The sequence below is a fragment of the Symphalangus syndactylus genome, chromosome 9, assembly GCF_028878055.3.
Source record: "Symphalangus syndactylus isolate Jambi chromosome 9, NHGRI_mSymSyn1-v2.1_pri, whole genome shotgun sequence".
NCBI classification, from domain to species: domain Eukaryota; kingdom Metazoa; phylum Chordata; class Mammalia; order Primates; family Hylobatidae; genus Symphalangus; species Symphalangus syndactylus.
In genome coordinates this window covers 49,730,608-49,745,740 of record NC_072431.2, presented here as the reverse complement: position 1 = coordinate 49,745,740, position 15,133 = coordinate 49,730,608, and positions in this window count along the sequence as shown.

Sequence of the window (15,133 nt, the reverse complement as noted above, 5' to 3'; positions counted from 1 at the left end):
AAAACATTTGAAGTATCCCACAATATGTATAATCCCACAAATCTTGCTACAGCATTTTTTAAAAGTTATTTTTTAGAAAGTCAGGAGGCTTCAAAGAGAAAGTGGAATAGGCTGGGAGATGAATCTTGTGAAACTTTGAAAATCCTTTGAAACAAACTGGACCTCAGGGTGTTACAGGTTTGTGTCCCCCTAAAAGATATGTTGAAGTCCTAATCTCCAGGGTCTCAGAATGTGACCTCATTTGGAAATAGGGTCACTGTAGATATAGTGAGTTAAAATGATGTCATCCTAGAGCAGCGTGGGTTCTTAATCCAATATGACTGGTGTCCTTGTAGGAGAAGTAGAGACAGAGAGGAGAACGCCATGTGAAGAGACAGAGACACCAAGGGAGAAGATGGGGTGTGATGATGGAGGCAGAGCTTGGAGTGAGGCATCTACAAGCCAAGGAACTCCAAGGATTGTCAGCAACCACCAGAAGCTGGAAGAGACAGGAAGAATTCACCCCCAAGTTTCAGAAGGAGCCTGGCCCTTCTGACTCCTTGATTTCAGACTTCTAGCACCCAGAACTTCAAGACAATAAATGTCTATTGCTATAGGCCACCCAGTTGGTGGTACTTTGTTACACTTTCCCTAGGAAACTGATACAAACAGTTATTTTTTCCTTTGTTTTCACAGATTCAGGCTTCTGTTAGAACAAGGTCACCTGCATTGTATTATGTAACCCAGCATATAATAGTTGCTCAGTAAATGCATGTATGAATGAATGAATGGATTTCCAAGAGCCTCTGGGATTCACCTTGACTGCCTGTTTACCTCCAGCCTCTGGCCCTTGAATAATGAACTGCTTCCAACTTAACAGGAATGCAAAGGTTCCCAGGTATGAAAAGCCAAGGCAGCAGCAAATAGACCCAGAGGGCATTGGGGAATCTGAGACACTGAGTTGGCCACATAGCCTTGGCCTCAGATCTGCCCCTTACCTCTGAGCAGCCTTGAGCTATACACTTGGCCTTTTGGGTCTTTTTCAGACTGAGTCTCACTGTATTGTCCACGCTGGCCTTGAACTCCTGGGCTCAAGCTTCCCAAGTAGCTGGGGCTACAGGTACAAGCCACTATACCTGGTTTCTTTTCCATCTTTTACAAAGTAAGTTATAGACAATTGACTTGACTGGCTGATTTGCCTGGGAAACAACTCCTTGTAATTAAAGATGAGTATCACTTCAATGTTAAATGCACATTTTGGGTGATAAAAGCTGTAACTCCATGTTTCTGCTTCTGCATACACTACACACAAACACATGTACACATACATATGTAGAGTGTGTGTGGGGGTTTCTGATTTTGGTGTAAACACCATTTGATTTGATATATTATGATCTTTACAATTAGTCTAATGCAACTCTTACTTTATATGCAACCATTAGATTGAAAATATATTATTAAACATGTCAGCTATGGAAAGATGACATGGAACAAAAGGAAAAGAAATAGTAAAACAAAAATCAACTTATTAAAGCGTATGTGTTTTCAGAAGTATTGGACATTTACAATTCTTCAAAATGTGTAACTTCAAACATATCCAATTTATGCCTCACTAGAAAAAGTTGTATTTTGTTATTTATCCTTAGATGGAAATAGGTTTATTTCTAACAGAGAACCATCGTGACTTAAGAACTGGCACCCCCAGTCAACTACAGACAGTTGCTGGGAGGATCAGATGGGAAAGAGAATGACTATGTGCTCACCATCTGTTTCCCATATTGCCTGAGAGAAGATCCAGATAATCTGAGTTTTCAGGGCAGCTAGCCTTCACATCAGTTGCCAGAAAGAGAAATGCTTCCTGCCACTTCTAAACTGACCACACTACCATAAGTATACCTCACGTTCAGTGGTCAGAATCTCCATTGCCTGCTGTGATTTGAATAATACGATGCCAAAAAATCTAGAGAACTCTGACCCATCTAGATTGTACACTTTTGGGTACAAGTGTTTTAGATGTGACACTTGGTTACTCTGGGGCCTTCCTCTCTCTGAATTTACACTCAGGCCTGTCTACCTGCCAAGCAGTGTGGATTTCAGTAGGTTGCCAGAGGGTTAGCCAGACTGGGGTTTAAATTGGGGGCATGTTGCTTAAAATCAAATATTGGCATAGACCTGACATGAATATATTTTTGTAAAACATTTAAAAATAATCTTGCCTAGAGGTTTTCTGATCATGGTCTTTAAAGCCCTTGTGGCTGTACGGAGTTCCCTTGGGGTTACTCCAGTGGAAGCTTACTGTAGAATTGCTCTATTTCCTGCCCCCCTCTTTTTATGTATTGGGATTTTTCTCTTGAAAGGCAAGGCAGAACTTGGTTTCTAAAATTTTAATGCATGATAGCAGCAGGCATTCGGTAGTTATTGAATGGCCTAAAATATTAAAAAATATGTACTTGGTGAATTTTGGATTAGCAGATGCTAAATAATGTCACTGCTTATGAAAGTGGGCCAGACAAAAGACCTAGTCACTGAAAGCTGTGTGAATGGTATACAGGTATTCAGGTATACCTTCCTCTTGACACGGTCTTGTGGGTATTTCACACAGCATGGACTGTACCCCCTGGGAAAGAAAGAGGAAACAAAGTGAAGAGAACTCAGAGGTCTTGAGGTCTTTTCATGACCTTTAACTGCTCCATGTAAACAGGGAAACCAAACACACATACAATCAAACAACTCCCCGAGCCCACATGGCTGAAGCCACAAGGCCTGGCTGCCGCGTGGGGGTGGGAGACCTGGGTCCATATGTTATTATTCCCATCACCACCAGCTCTGGTGGAGCCCCTCTCTGAGACCCGTCCTCAACATTGCCTAGAGGCAAGGCATATCATAGGCAGCATCTCCCTTCTTTCATAGCCAGGCTGAGACCACAGAGAGGTATGGCCGCCCACCTCACTGGGCACTAGGGGAAACCTGCAAGGCTGAAGTTCTCAAGTTTCCCTCTGTTTGCTGGCCAAATGGGCTCCTCACCTTGTAGTCGTGGCTATTTTGCAATTTTCAAAAATCAAGTAAAAGTAGCACTTTTACTAAGCAATTCTTATGCAAATGCACACATACATGCACACACACACATACACACACACAACCAGGAGATATAATCAATGCAAATGATACCTGCAGGCACGTGAAACGAGCTCATGCTGGAGACATTGGGTAGACCAGCAAGTATGACTCTGCCCCACAAATCAAAGCATTTTTCCAGCAAATATTTATTGACTGCTAACTATGTGCTAGGAACCATTTGCAGTGCTACGGATACAGTGATGACTAAAACAGACAAATTCCCATGCCTCCTGTGCTTACATCCTAATGAAGGAGATAGATGATATGCACACAGACAGATAAATATTCTTACAAGAGGGACAAGCTGTCTGGGAGAGCCAGAAAGACCCCAAGAAGGTGAAGTTGGAGCACGGTCCTCAATGAAATGAGAGTAAGCCAAGTGCATGACTGAGGGAGACCCTTCTGGGCCAAGGAAACGGCAAATACAAAGGCCCTAGGGAGGAATGTGCTATTCAAGTAAAAGAAAAACCAAGGAGGCTGGGAGAGAATGATGGGAGAAGATGAGCGGGAGACAGCTAGGAATACCACCTGGATCAAATCTTACTGGCCCTTATGATACTTTTGAAGGTTTTGAGTCAGGGAGGGGCATCTATGTGCAGTGTGGATAAATCTTGAAAAGGGTATTTATCTGTACTGCTGAGGATTGGGCAGTGTCTTTAGTTGAGTATATAGGGATGGCCAGAGGGCCACTTTTGCTTACAGAAAGCAAGTTCAAGCTCAAGTCTCAGACATTATGGAGCTAATTAGGGAGTGGGCATCACTCTGTCCACATTTCTGTCCTCCTTCCTGCTCCCCATCCTCTGGGACTCACCCTCCACTCCAGGCTTCTAGGGAAGGTGAGCTGTGAGAAAAGACAAAACAAAAGCCAGTTAATTTGAGTCTTTCAACTTGGCCCAAGTTTAGGTAATGGAGGAGCTAACGCTGATTGGAGGTCTGGGAAGTAGCTGAGCAATGTGGGTCTTTTGTGTTTGCCCTTTGCTTTCTTTAGATTCATTTATCCAGCCCCAGCCTTGCTCTTTTATTTGCTTTTTTAAAATTTTATTGCTTCTTTATTTTTGAGCCTTTGAACTCACCCTTCTGGAAAACAGGTTCCCACTTGTACCAGCCCACCCTGTCCACGCCACAGCTCTGCCACCTCAGGAAAAACCTGAGGCCAGGAGAGTTGTGACCTTCTCTTTGATTTCAATAGGTTTCGTGGAAAAAAACGGCTTTGGGAGAGAATACAGGAACACTTGATGCACAACACATAATCATTCAGCCTTGCAAATACTTTAAAAGTTAGCTGAGAGACAAATCATAGGCATTGGCATCAATTCTCTATGTGTTCTAAATCCACGAGAAAATACAAGGGAAAAGGGAAAAGTGGAGGAAACAGGGCTTATGTCCTCCTTCTAAGTAGTGAGTTCAGAGCTTGGAAATACAAGATGAACTGGAACGCGTGCCCTTTCCTGCTTCTTTCCTCTGCCATCAACTCCACATGCTCTCCAAGAAGCCCTGCCAGACCCGCTCCATCCTTCCCTCCTCCTCACCCCAACCTCTGGGTTCCACCCTTCAGTGTCAAAACCACCACCACCACCACAGAGCAGGGAAGGAGATGGGAGAAGCAGTGTTTTAACCTGCTGCACATGGACTGAAATACAGCTCTGAAGGCCGAAATAAAAACAAAGCCCTCCCATTAGAATGAAATCCAATCTCCTTGCCTCAGGCCCACTTCCTGCCCCTCCGTGCTCAGGCCAAACACACCCTGGACTCACTGCCTCAAGTGCTTAAGCTCCCTGCTCAAACAGCACTTCCTCCCTGCAGTGCCTGCCCATCGCTCTCCACGCCCCTGCGTCGCTGTATTGTCTGCGTGCTGCTCATCACCTCTACCTTCCGTTGTGGAGCTGTCTATCCGGGTATAACCTGACCTCTCTGGGGGCACGGGCTGCTAAAAGTTGGGACTGCGGGGGCTTGTTTCATGCTGTGAATTAGTTCCCATCATGCAGAAGGTACACAAAAAAACAAGTGAGAACAGAAGTTTGAGTAGCATAATACACTAGAAATTACTTCCCATTTATGGTATTCATTTTAGAAATGGAGAAAATGAGGCCTAGAAAGGTTAGAGTGGCTTCCCCAAAGCCACATGACCAGGGAGCAGTGGAGCTCAGGCCTAGAAGTCCAGGGATCCTGACTCTCCCAGACTGGTGTTCATCCAAACACCCCACCCTCACCCGCAGTGGCCTTTGGTGTCTCTCTCTCACGCGCACACACACACACACACACACACACACCCCTTCCCACAAGGGAAATCTCAAGTAAATGATATTCAGTAGTAGTTTCCTGCCTCAACATTCAAAACTTGAGCCAAGAGAGAAAGGAAGTTGAGAGCTACTAAGTAAACATTTAAAGCCTGTAAGGCAGACATCTTCTCCAAATTTGACAGATAAAACACTGGGCCTTGAAGAAGCAGAGAAGGTAAGAAGCTTTGCTCAGTAGCTCCACCAACAAGCTGCATTGCTGACTCAGAGCCCTTTCTCGTAACCACACTGCTGGGCCCCTCATTAGACTGCCTGCACCAAGGCTGAGGTCTCCTGTTGGTTGTCCCCATCTCTGGTGGATGCCCTTGTGACTGCAATGACCTACGGTCTCTCAGACTCTTAACAAGCCACATCAGCTTTGGGGCAGCAGCCCTACCTTTGATTCAGAGCTTAGGGTGTGTGCCTTCGAGGCTGAGAGGAGTGTGCAGGTGTAGCTGGCACTTTCTAGAATGACAGCTCATCTGCCTGCCCATTCCTGAAGGTGCCAGGGACTGAGATAACCCAAAGGCGCTCACCCTCCCAGGAGTACCTCTCATCCTCCCCCATGCATTAGCTCCCAGGGTCAGTGGGATGTTCCCAGCTAGAGATTACTGGGCAAAGCCACCTTTAAAATGAACAAACTCACACATATAGTCCCCCCAGCTACTCACGAGGCTGAGGCAGGAGGATCAGAGCCCAGGAGTTGGAGTCCAGCATGGGCAACATGGCAGGTGAGACCCCCATCTCTAAAAAACAAAAATGAAAAGAAAAATCAATGAGCCCAGCTAGCACTTAGCAAGTGTGGGCATAAACATGCATGTTCAATGTTCAAGCACCAGAGGACACACATGAACACCCCTCACAGTTTTATTTTAGGTCAGAAGTAGGCAACCTTGGAGTTGGAACTTGGAAACAGGCATATGTTAGTGTCATACAGAGGACAGATGAGACAGAATCTGAGGTACTCCACAGGGCAGAATGAGGCTTAAGAGAGTTCCAGGGAAGTTAATACAGAGAAAGACTTCCTAACAACTAGAGCTGCCTGAAAAAGCAGCAGCCTGTCTGGCAAGGCAGTGGCTGCTGTGGCTCAAAGGGTATGGAACATGAATGCACAGCCTCTGAGTAGGAACGCTGAGGGGACTTCAGCCTCCAGGATCCTTCCAACACTAAGACTCTGAGACATCTTGAAATAGTTCACTTACTGCTGTCTGGTGTTGAATCATCATTTCCTAAAGTCACTATGACTCATGGTTCCTGAGGACAACTTTTGTCCCCATATCCCGGATGTATTCACTTTGAAGTTTTAAGAAAGAAGATAAACTTGTAAGTAGGGAGTTTGTGTTTGGCTGTCAGTGATAACTTACAGATATTTCTCATCTCCCTCTCCCTGTGATATATTTTAAAAGCATATTACTATAGGGAGTATACTTGGAGGGAACTGTCGAAACATCTTCAAAACCCAAGAAGTTAAAATTGATGTCCTGCTTTCAGAAATAGCCAGGTAAATCCTTCCACTGACCTAAAACTCTGTTCAGCACCCTCACTCAACTCGTACCTGTCTGGGAGCAATAAGGAAGATTTGCTAATACTCTTCAAGGAGCAGAGAAATATTTGCCATTAACACTTGTGAGCCTGTCATGTGACCCTGGGAAAGCTGCTTAGCTTCTCTGAGCCTCAGTTTCCTCATGTAAAATGTGGAGGTTAGACTAGTGCCTACTGTACAGAGTTACTGGTAGCATTAAATTAAATAATGCATGGAATGCCCTTACACTATCAGACACACAATAAATACTAAAAAAAGAGGTTAGCTACCATTATTATTAACATCATCAGCATCATCTTTATTAGAAATTACTACTGTAAAGAAAGTACAGTACTTATGAATACAACCAGGTCTCTATTCTGGATTTGCCACTCTTAGCATTAGAATAGCACAAACAAGTCAGGTTCATCGATGCTTTTCTTGTTGTGCCTGGGATGTCATCCAGGCTGGCACAGGGTGCATGACACTAAAAATAAAAGATACTAAGATAAAACACTTTTGAGACAGGTGGCATTGCCTACTCTTGCTACCCAAAGTGTGGTCGATAGCTTGCTAGAAAATCAGCTGAGAGCTTGCTAGAAAACCAGCCTTGAAGGCTGGGCATAGTGGCTCACCCCTGTAATTCCAGCACTTTGGGAGGCTGAGGTGGGCGGATACCTTGTGCCCAAGAATTTGAAGCCAGCCTGACCAATATGCCAAGACCCTGTCTCTAGAAAAAATTTTTAAAAATTAACTGAGTGTCAGTGGCATGCTCCTGTAGTCCCAGCTACTTGGGGGTACTGAGATAGGAGGATTGCTTAAGTCCAGGGGGTCAAGGCTGAAGTGAGGTATGATCATGCCACCGCACTTCACCCTGGGCAACAGAGTAATACCCTGATGATAAAAAGAAAATCAGCTTGGGGAACAATACTACCTTTGATTCAGAGCTGAGGGTGAGTGTAGGGGAGGGAATAGAAGGGGAGTTGTATAGAGTTGCTCCCTGTGTATTTTTTTTAACTGAACATTAGAGATATTGCTTCCCTTTAAAATGGCCCAACCCCCGACTCCCCACTCAGCCAAACACTCTCATCAACTTGGTATATTCTAGGTGCTCTTGGGCAGTGAATGCAAAATCAAGACTATCTTTCTAATAGCATGTGATGAGCCAAAGTAAAATGGATGACTTACTAGATAGAGGAAGTTCATTTTAGAGTTTTAGACCAATGAAAGGATTTACCTGGCTATTTCTGAAAGCAGGGTATTAATTTTAACTCCGGGGTTTAGAGGATGTTTTGACAGTGCCATTCAAGTACACTACCTATAGTGATGTGCTTTACAAATATATCACAGGGAAAGAGAGATGAGAAATATATGTAAGTTCTCACTGACAGCCAAACATAAACTCATATTTAAATGAACCACAAAAGCATCTCTGTATTGTGGCCTTCAGAAAATTAGCTGAACACTCCTCCAACATCTGCCACAATGTCTGAAATACAATAGATGCCCAAAATATAACTGATATATTAATTTTTAAATTGTACCATTTCTTAGTCTCTAAAGAATTAATTTATTCTGAAATTGCCTACCACAATCTGGATACACACAACAGAAAAATACTAAATAACTGTATCTTAAAATTTAAAATTCTGTCTTATATGAAACCAGTGTGGAGATAAGCAGTCTCAGGCTACTTCGAGGCATTATTAATAACCCAGGTTCCTTCTTTTCTTCTCTATAAACTTCAACATATGCCATTCTCAAATCACCTCCTAGCACAAGACAGCTGCTGGAACTCCAGCCACCCCATCTGCAGTCCATGTAGCAGGAAGAAAGGAGGAAATGGACATGCATCTTCCCAGAGTCCCCCAGAACATTTCTGCCTATATCTCATTGTTTAGAGCCAGCCATGTGCCACACTTAATTGCAAAGGAGTGTGGAAAGTGTTATCTTTAATTCTGAGCATTAAGAAGCTCAGCTAAAAATCAAGGTTGGGTTATTAAGGAGGAAGAGAAGATATTGGGATAGGCAACTAGGGATGTCTGCCAAATCTTGAACCCCCTTCCAGCTGAACCTGCCGTCTGCTCGCTCTCATCTGCCCTGCCCTACAAAGATGCTCAAGTACTTGTTGTCTCCTGACATGGCACTTCTGTGTCCTGCTCATCATGTTGTCCTGGCTTGGCGTGCCTCTGGCTTCTCTTTGCTGCCAGCAGCCTCCTCCTTCCAGGCTCCTATCAGGACCCTCCTCCTCCACAGAGCATCAGGACCTCATTTTCCAGGAGATGCCACTCCTTGCATTTTATCTTGTTAAAAATTTACCTCCAATGTCAGGTGCAGTGGCTCACACCTGTAATCCCAGCACTTTGGGAGGATGAGGTGGGCAGATCACTTGAGGTCAGGAGTTTGAGACCAGCCTGGCCACCAGGGTGAAACTCCATCTCTACTAAAAATACAAAAATTAGCCGGGCATGGTGGCACCCGCCTGTAATCCCAGCTACTCGGGAGGCTGAGGCAGGAGAATCACTTGGACCCGGGAGGCAGAGGGTGTAGTGAGCCGAGATGGTGCCACTGTACTTCAGCCTGGGCGAAGGAACAAGACTGCCTCTCAAAAAAGAAAAAAAAAAAAAAAAGAAAGAAAATTTACCTCCAAAATGATAGGATGAGCTTGTCAGGCTTAGGACCAATTTTGTTTTTTAACAAAGTTCCTGTCACAGTAAGCTCACCCTTTTTTGTGAATATTCCATACATATTTGGTTTTGTTGTCAATGGCGGTGATAAACAAGAGCTTGATAAGCAGAGCTGTAAGGTTTGGGTAATTATTTCGGCTTGTCAAAGTCCCTCGGCTCCTATGAATAATATCACAAAACTGTACTGTCTCTCTAACCCTCTTTGGAGTAGAACTAGTCCAAGGTGCTGTTAGCTAATCTCAAAGGAACATGGAGAAGATGTGGACAGTGATAAAATTATTATATAGACTTTACAGAAGACATTAAAAAAATTTTATAAGCCCTATTTGTGGATGAAGTCGGGGTCTCCTGGGTAGTTTTTGGTCTCTGTTTAACTTTGCAAAGAGTATTGAAGCTCTTAGAATCAGAGGTTAGAAAATTAGAAAATTACCATATTATGAAGTCTTATCTTCCTATTATACAGATGAGCAAACTGAGATAAACTGGGCTTAGAGAGAAAATGTTATGGCCAACACAGAACCAGAGTTAGAAGGCTCTTCTCCAGACACACTCCAGGTTCCTTACCACTGCACCACATCACCATGTTAGAGGACCTTTGTTTCCTTCTCTAAAGACATCTGAGACAAATACTCTATTGGGCCATTCCAGTACCCATTGTTCTTTCTTCTCTAGCCTCTCCTTGTCAGAAGCCCAGACATAGACTCTCCAGCTGAGCAAGGGTAAAGTGAAGAATTTACATGTTAAACTAATCTAGGCCTTTGAAGACCTCGATTTAGAAATGGGGACCCTCAAATCTTGGCTTAGCCTCCCTTTCCTGCCTAGAGCCTGGACACTATGAAGCATTCCCATGATCTAAGCCAACAAGCCGTTGTCATTGCCGTATTGTTTACATTTAGACCTTGCCATTGTTTTGGTTTTTTTCTTTTCTCAGATCTCTATTTCTGGACTAAATAGAGAGGTGACATGAAACAGTTCAGCAAACACAGCTGTCTGGGGCAGCCCCATGCCTCTGGGAAAGCAGTTGCTTCTCCTCCAGTAACACCAAGGAGCCAGCTTGCACTGAAAGGTCATTGGCTACCAAGCTGGCTCTGAGGTGTCTGAAATGCAACAGTTGTTTGGCGTCCACTAATGCTGGTTTTACTCATGAGTTTGGCTTGTTTCTGGAAGCAACCAGGGATTATTATGACTACCGAGGCATACTATTTATTGAGTGCTTACGGTGTAAACAAAAAAGGGAATATGTCTGTCTTCAGAAAGAAGCTAGCGAAGACACTGCACATGTCTTGGGAAGAGAAATACATTTCATTTTGGCTGCTCAACAAATGATCCCACAATAGCTCTTGGAGGTCTCCCATCTCACACAAACCTATTCCTCATTCCCTACCTGAACTAGGGAGAGTGCTGGTACCTGCGAGAGACAGAGGAGGTGTGAAGGAGGTGTGTTGGCCACAGCCCCTGAGTCACATGTCCCCAACCTCTTTTCTTTCCAGAGGGCCACATGGGCTTACATCTCAGCCAAGACAGAATCTCCCTTACAACAAACACTACCCACAGGACATTACAGGGATTCAACAATGCTCCTTCTGAAAGACTGAAAAATGACTCCAACCAGACTCTTCATAGCACCATCAGCTTACTGAAAAGTGGAAGAACTCTAATATCTTCTAATCCAATCTTCCTGCCTTCCACACAACATTCCTATCAGATAATTTTTTTCCAGAGTCTGGGATTCCCCAGTTCTGTGAGGCAAATTTATTAGCAATGCCCCAGCTTGGTTCTGTAATTGTTCAGTACAAAATCTTTGAGTGGCAAAGACTCAAGCTAGAGTAAGAAGGAAAGACAAACAAATTCTACAGTCTTGTAACTTAAAGATGAGGAGCCAGCTAAGGCTTTTCAGCAGAGGAGTCTCTGGTTCTATCCCTTGCAGCATCTTAGGATCACCTGGGATCTTTGTTCTTCATCTTGCCATTGACGATATGAAGCTTGTACTTCTTCTAAATACAGACTTCTCAACTATCTTGTCCAAGAACGGAACAAAAATGGAAGGCCTCATGTGCTACAAGAGGGTTACATTCCGTGTCTTTAAAGAAAACCTTCAAACACCTGAAAGTCTCTCTATGAAGCTTCCTCTACTATCTTCCTCAAATGGAATTGACTATTCTCTGCTTTGTGTTCCTAGCATGGCCTAAGAATGTTTTTCATAGCACAACAACAATACTTTATTTGGTGGTATACCAGAGCTAGCTAGTAGCTACTCTCTAAAAAAAAGTAAATCTGAAGAAACTATCTATATTAGATACTAAGCCATATTATTAAACTACAGAAATTTTAAGAGTTTGTGATATTGCAGGATGACTCAGAAGATCACTGGCTCAGAATAGAGGATAAAATAGAAATGATAAAAGCAGCATTTCTAAGCAGGGTAAGGATTATTCAGTAAATGCTGTGAGGACTTAGTGCAATGAAAAAAAAGTTAGATTCCTATTTTGTTTCTTACATGAATATTAATCCCAGATGAATAAAGATGTAACTACAACATAATGAAACCATGAAAGTACTAGAAGGAGATACTCTTGGCCTGAGGAGATACTTTCTTGAATAAGATACAACCCAGAAATCATAAAGAAGATTGACAAATGTACTAAATAAATTTTGCATTAAAAATACCATAGGTTAAAAGAAAATGAACTGGTAAAAAAAATGGTAATTCATAGGAGAATGGAGTTAATTTCCCTAATATATAAAGGCACTTAAATAGCAATTTGACAAAGCGGCATAAATGAATCTTTAAATATATTTTAATGTTTTATTTCATTAAGAGTATACCTGTAATATTCTTTACAAATATTTAGAGGAAAAAAAGAATGAAAAAAAGAATAAAAAAAAGGAAGACTCGTTTGACTCCAATACCCGTTAGTCTTTATAAAAGGGGTTCAATCTTTTTTAAAAATGAGAAAAGGCTTTGAATATGCAGTTCAAAGGGAATAAAAGAAAGGGCCAATAAACAATGAAAAGAGTTTTTATCTCATATATAATTAAAGAAATGCTAATTAAAATGCCAATTTTCACCAATGCTTGTCTAATGTTAAGTCATTTGATAATACCCAGAATATAATAGACAGTCAAACTTTTTGAAGAGCAATTATGTCTTTAAAAATATAAACTGAACAAATCCTTTGACCTGACAGCTCCATTTCTAGTAATTTAGTTCATATATATACACACACATATATATATACTTTTATGAGTACACGGAAACATCTTCAGCAATTTTGTAACAAAGAAATGATTGCAATAGGGGAAAGTAAACAATTAAATGCCCATCAATAGGAAGCTGGGGTAAGAAATTAAGGTACCTCTAACATGAAATGCACAGCTATTAAAACAAATGAGGTAGATCTGTGTGAATATAAAAAGTTATCTAAGATATAGTAAGAGAACAACACAAGGATAAACACCTCTATGCAAATAAACTAGAAAATCTAGAAGAAATGGATAAATTCCTCGACACATACATCCTCCCAAGACTAAACCAGGAAGAAGTTGAATCTCTGAATAGACCAATAACAGGCTCTGAAATTGAGGCAATAATCAATAGCTTACCAATCAAAAAAAGTCCAGGACCAGATGGATTAACAGCCGAATTCTACCAGAGGTACAAAGAGGAGCTGGTACCATTCCTTCTGAAACTATTCCAATCTATAGAAAAAGAGGGAATCCTCCCTAACTCATCTTATGAGGCCAGCATCATCCTGATACCAAAGCCTGGCAGAGACACAACAAAAAAAAGAGAATTTTAGACCAATATCCTTGATGAACATCAATGCAAAAATCCTCAATAAAATACTGGCAAACCAAATCCAGCAGCACATCAAAAAGCTTATACACCATGATCAAGTGGGCTTCATCCCTGGGATGCAAAGCTGGTTCAACATATGCAAATCAATAAATGTAATCCAGCATATAAACAGAACCAAAGACAAAAACCACATGATTATCTCAATAGATGCAGAAAAGGCCTTTGACAAAATTCAACAACCCTTCATGCTAAAAACTCTCAATAAATTAGGTACTGATGGGACGTATCTCAAAATAATAAGAGCTATCTATGTCAAACCCACAGCCAATATCATACTGAATGGGCAAAAACTGGAAGCATTCCCTTTGAAAATGGACACAAGACAGCGATGCCCTCTCTCACCACTCCTATTCAACATAGTGATGGAAGTTCTGGCCAGGGCAATCAGGCAGGAGAAGGAAATAAAGGGTATTCAATTAGGAAAAGAGGAAGTCAAATTGTCCCTGTTTGCAGATGACATGATTGTATATCTAGAAAACCCCATTGTCTCAGCCCAAAATCTCCTTAAGCTGACAGGCAACTTCAGCAAAGTCTCAGGATACAAAATCAATGTGCAAAAACCACAAACATTCTTTTACACCAATAACAGACAAACTGAGAGCCAAATCATGAGTGAACTCCCATTCACAATTGCTACAAAGAGAATAAAATACCTAGGAATCCAACTTACAAGGGATGTGAAGGACCTCTTCAAGGAGAACTACAAACCACTGCTCAATGAAATAAAAGAGGATACAAACAAATGGAAGAACATTCCATGCTCATGGGTAGGAAGAATCAATATTGTGAAAATGGCCATACTGCCCAAGGCAATTTATAGATTCAATGCCATCCCCATCAAGCTACCAATGACTTTCTTCACAGAATTGGAAAAAACTACTTTAAAGTTCATATGGAACCAAAAAAGAGCCCGCATCGCCAAGTCAATCCTAAGCCAAAAGAACAAAGCTGGAGGCATCACGCTACCTGACTTCAAACTATACTACAAGGCTACAGTAACCAAAACAGCATGGTACTGGTACCAAAACAGAGATATAGACCAATGGAACAGAACAGAGACCTCAGAAATGATGCCGCATATCTACAAATATCTGATCTTTGATAAATCTGACAAAAACAAGAAATGGGGAAAGGATTCCCTATTTAATAAATGGTGCTGGGAAAACTGGCTAGCCATACGTAGAAAGCTGAAACTGGATCCCTTCCTTATACCTTATACAAAAATTAATTCAAGATGGATTAAAGACTTACATGTTAGACCTAACACCATAAAAACCCTAGAAGAAAACCTAGGCAATACCATTCAGGACATAGGCATGGGCAAGGACTTCATGTCTAAAACACCAAAAGCAATGGCAACAAAAGCCAAAATTGACAAATGGGATCTAATTAAACTAAAGAGCTTCTGCACAGCAAAAGAAACTACCATCAGAGTGAACAGGCAACCTACAGAATGGGAGAAAATTTTCACAACCTACTCATCTGATAAAGGGCTAATATCCAGAATCTACAATGAACTCAAACAAATTTACAAGAAAAAAACAACCCCATCAAAAAGTGGGCAAAGGACATGAACAGACACTTCTCAAAAGAAAACATTTATGTAGCCAAAAAACACCCGAAAAAATGCTCATCATCACTGGCCATCAGAGAAATGCAAATCAAAACCACAATGAGATACCATCTCACACCA